Source organism: Lichenostomus cassidix, chromosome 2 (assembly GCF_008360975.1).
Source record: "Lichenostomus cassidix isolate B80296 chromosome 2, HeHo_3.0, whole genome shotgun sequence".
NCBI classification, from domain to species: domain Eukaryota; kingdom Metazoa; phylum Chordata; class Aves; order Passeriformes; family Meliphagidae; genus Lichenostomus; species Lichenostomus cassidix.
Genome location: NC_139482.1, coordinates 29,108,761 through 29,113,989, shown reverse-complemented (window position 1 = coordinate 29,113,989; position 5,229 = coordinate 29,108,761).

Here is a 5,229-nt window from a genome sequence, read left to right as displayed (position 1 = left end):
GCTCGATGGCGAGTGAGGGGTACCCACCCAGGGACCTGGGGCTTGGGGAGGGGGCTGGCTGGGCCAGTGGGAGACCCTGGTGGGCAATGGCTAAGGGGAGCTGGGAGAGGCCTCTGATACCGCTGGGATATCTCCTGGATCATATTCCTCACAACCCTGAAAAAGTGTTTGCTTTTTTTTTTTTTTAAACTATATAGGATTTTTTGTTTTGGTTTGGGTTTTTTTTTGTTGTTTTGGGGGTTTTTTGGTTGTTTTGGGTTTTTGTTATTGTTGGTTTGGTTTGGTTTGGTTTGTTTTTAAGCAGAGATCCTATGTCCATGTCTGTAGATCACAGAATCACAGAATCAGTAAGGTTGGAAGAGATCTCTGCGATCACCGAGTCCAAGCTATGACCAAAACCCACCATGTCTACTAGACCGTGGCACTAAGTGCCACATCCAGTCTTTCTTTAAAAACCTTCAGAGACTGAGACTCCAGCACCTCCCTGGGCAGTCCATTCCAATGTCTAATCACTCTTACTGTGAAGAAATTCCTCCGAAATATATGTCACTTATAAAGAAAACACTCGTGTGTTTAATTTACAGCTAATTCACATCGTATGTAATATTTGCAATTTGCAAATCACCTTGGTGCCTGAGAGCCTCTCTTCCGTGCCGGCTCCTGGAGTGGGCCCACTGCTGCGACAGTGTCTTGGATTGAGTTTGGCTGTAAAGGAACACAAAATGTTTATGACATCCACATGTGCAAGCAACTGTTGCCATGTTGCTATTTTTATAACCATTTTTACTGCATAGCACAAGCTGAAGAATAGAAAAAGCCATTTCCAGTGGGTGGGTGTGCACGCACTCATGTGCAAGTAGGACAATAGAAAATGTTTGATCAAGCTACAACAAAAATATGTCTGAAAACTTGGAGCTTTATTTAGAATTTAATTTACGCAGAGTACTCAAGTTAGCAGAAATAGTCATTGTAAATTATGTGTAACTGATATACAAAGAACAAGAGTTGTGTGTGTAAATATATGAATAAGCTGTCCCTCATGGAATTAATTATGTGCATGCCTTTGCTTGTTCAGACCACTGAAGCTAGATGTAGTGTATATGATGGAGGAATGGAAATACAGTACAAGTATTATATTGCAAATTCCTAATTTTCATGGAAAAAATTATGTGGGTGGCTTTCATTTCAGCTAGGTAGTTTTAAACAAATAGAAACCTCAAATAAGAAAACTAGACATCTTAAAGGCATAACACTGACAAGAGAAATTCCTTTAATCCCTTATTTTATCTTCTAAAAATATCTCTAGGATATTTAAAGTCATAAAAAGAAGAACTCTAATGGAGAAGAAGAAACTGGTACAGATATCCATATTTTCTTCATTCTACTTTCAAGTTCGATGTTTTCAATCAACAAGACAGAACTACCAGTTTAGAACTGTGAAAAGCAAGGTAGTTATTAAAGTCACCTTTAATAATAAAACTGACTTACCAACTAGTCCAATTAACATGATAGGACAAGAAAATTCACTAATAAAGTAGGAGAAAAGAGAGAAAGAGGGAACATTTGGAAGGTATTTTGTATTCCCTCACAGAGATGTGACACAGGTGAAGTTTGTTTTACTATGTTTTGGGGTTCGAGGTGCTTGTCTCTATTAACAACTGGTAGCTACAGACTTACTCTGGATGACTAAATAGAGACTGCCTAAAATATGGTAAAGTTAATACCTATTTCTTTCTGTATTTGCAAGTTGTGTCTTAAAATCCCCGCTAAATTTAAAGAAACTTGGGCAGAAAATGAATTTTTTTTAAAATTCAGACTGAACTATCACTGTATTTTACACTGGTTTGGCATTGGTATTTTTTCCAAAATATGTAATCTGTTACCTATTTATTACTATTCCTGGATTGCTGTCCATAAGTTAAAAATTATCATGTGTCCTTTGGGTTACTCAGAATAATGACTGACTTGCTATACATATTTTTAAAAAAAACATCATATTTATGTAGTAAAAATACTTAATGTGCTTGTGCATGAATAAGCAGTTGCAACAAGACAACATGACCTTATAGTATGTGATAACAGAACATCAAAATACGGGAAAGTACAGACAGATCTTCTTTTACTGACAAAGGTGATAGGGCAGAGCAGGAGGTTACTAATTTTGTAAATCATCAGGCTACAGATGCCTTAGGGAGTGACAACTTTTCTTCCTTACTTCAGAGGCCTCCTGGTATGTCCATGCTTCAACCACACCCCAAGAGATTGTCATTGTATTACTTTAGAGACCACATTATAGAAACATGGATTTGCTAGGGACAATAAAATTCAGATTAAACCTGATTTAAAATGCAGCTTGTCTCTGTTGGATGCTCTCTTGTTTGGTCCCCCACATTCTTCACCCTCGCTGGGGAAAACTCTTCTGTGGAAGCATTTTATCACATTCTAGCAACTGACACTTGGACAATAATGATCTGATGTGCTAAATCGTTCTGCCGTGTTTTTACTTTCCAAAGATTTTGACAGGGCTTTACTGAAAAACCAATAGCACAATAGCTCTTTGTAACTTAACCTGCTGGTCCATGGCTGTGAAAGATGAAATATACTGAAACCAATACCTAATATGTGATATTTTTAATCACCAAAGTTTATAGTGTTCAGAATTCAGATATTCTTTGCCTGTGATATTAGAACAGTTCTTTATTTTTAAGGGTTTATATTAAATTTCTGATTTTCAAGTCCCCTATAATTTCTAAAAACTACCATTTTGAAGGTCTGCATTTTTCTATATATTATATAAGTAAGCTTTTTTCATGCAATGTCCCAAATATATTAAATATTATCTATTTTCATACAGATAGTTTAAACTACTTGCATAGTATTCTCACCTTTGTAGTCTTATTGACCTGAAGTTAATGGTGTTTCAGTGCTTCTCGCTGAGACGACCTTCATTTTTAGAGCACATTTATTCAGTGTAAAAAGAAAAATATTTAACAGTGAAAAATAAAGCAGTAAGATTGCATCCATCCCCTTTATTTTTTTGCAGAAATTGATATTATACACACCATTACGGTATGGTGATTGCACAGTTCTTTACTATTGTCTATGATTAAATACTTCTCATCAAAGGTACTGTATTGTATGGCTTTTTCACAAGGGTATTTTAAAAAACTGCATCTTCGTTTTATAGACTCAACTAATTTATGTTGGAAGGGATTTCTGGAGGCCATCTAGTCCAACACCCAAAAGAAAGTTGATCCAACTACAGAATTATTTTCCATCTCACATGTTCATGCAGCTCTGCTACTTACAGAATAATCATCAAAGAGCAAGAGCATTATCTGGGACAAATTTAAAATTGCCTGTGTTAAACTAATGATACATAGAAATTAGTACAATTACCTTGTTTTTGAGGTTATTAAATACATTTCACCTGGAAAGTGAAATGCAAAATATTGTAGATAAATGCGAATTTCCTTTTTTCTTTTTGTAACCGGAAATATGCTATCAGTGTTTATCAGGTGAAACTAGAAGCCTGAGGAAAGATGAGTAGGATATCCTACCTGCATTCCAGCTATTGCTCCAGAAGAGTGCAGTTCTTTCGTAGGTCCAGTAGCTGCAAGCCCTTGCAGATGTTTCAAATACTCAGTGCTGTCTAAAGCATTCAGGAATTTGAATCACTTCTCTCTCTCATGCTATTAATCTTGCTGATGGCACTGATGACATCCCAGTGACCCTTAAGCAGGTTCAGGAGCAGATAGATAGATTTTCCAATAGATAATACAAACTTGATCCCATATCTAAACAGTTCAGACTATTTTCAGCTTGAAGCTAGTTATTAACTGGAATGGTTAGGCTGCTGCCTAGGAAACATTATTTAATTTTTCTAATATTGTGTAATATAAAGTAATACATTTTACACAATGGTGAGTGTAAGGAAAGAAGATAAAACAGTCCAGATGCAACCTATGGCAAAATTGCCCCAGCAGACTGCATCGTGTGGATGAACCAGGTCTTTTGAATCCAGCTTCACTCTGACTTGTCAACTGAATACTATGCTGGAGAATAAAGACCACCACAACTAATGTGACAGGCCTGCTGGAGAGGAGTTCCAACAGATTTATAAATACTCTTTAAGTTTCTATCAGCACAATTTGGATGTATCTTTCATTTCAACATAGCCAACCCTTCACTTTGTTCCCTGGCCATTCTGCATGCTGGAGTGTTCCTGCAGTTTGGCTTCCAAGTTGAATCAACAGTCAGAAAAGAAATTACTGTCTATTACTGTCTGCTGCAGCTCTTTTATGGGTATGTAAACAACATTCTGTGAACAGCATCCTTATGGCAAATGATCCTATTACTCTAGTCTCAGAAATTTACATCCTAATCTTTCAAAATGTTGTATGTGCACTTCCACAATGGTTTATAGCTATCCTAATATATATATATATTAGTGTATATATATATATATATACACCTCCATTGCTATGATCACATATGCTTTCCAGAACATGATAACTGGAATTTTTAGTCCTCTATAATGTGCAAGCTTGGAATGTCTGAGGCTTCATAGGAAGATATTTTAACAGGGAAGTTATTATAAAAGTATCACTGCTTGTCACATAAGTAAATCTTCTGTATTCAGTACTTGAAATCAACTTACTAATATTGTTGGTATTTTTCATCAAAACATACTATGCATGTTTAAAACTTTCAATATTGCTGCCAAAAAAAGTTGACTACTTTAACCTTTAAGTAATAACTCTTTTCTAGAAGAATATCTGCAGGGCTCTCTACATGTAGAAGTCAATACTGTTCTTACTGATGACTGATGGCAATGTCCTTGTTAATTCAGAGGATTCTTTGTCAGCGGGCTGTTTTGTAAACTGCAGATACTGAAAAAAGCCCTCAACTTTTCATTTAACAGTGATATCTGCCAATGTAATTTTCAGATGTAAACTTCCAGTAGTCTGTCTTCCTAATGAGTTGACAATGAGGCTGTTTATGTGGTGCAAAATGTGCCACACAAAGATGCACAAAAGCCGCTCTGAATGAATTTCCTTGGATGTTGGAGGGTCTGTGTCCATTGCTGACCCCTAAACACTCTCTGTGGAGACAGGAGTGTTCAGAGAATGTATGCAGAGAACATAAGCATTCCCAGTAACAAGAAGTGTAATATCTTAGTTGGTCAGTTAACGCCCTGAAAATGTAACATGGAAAATACATGTCCTG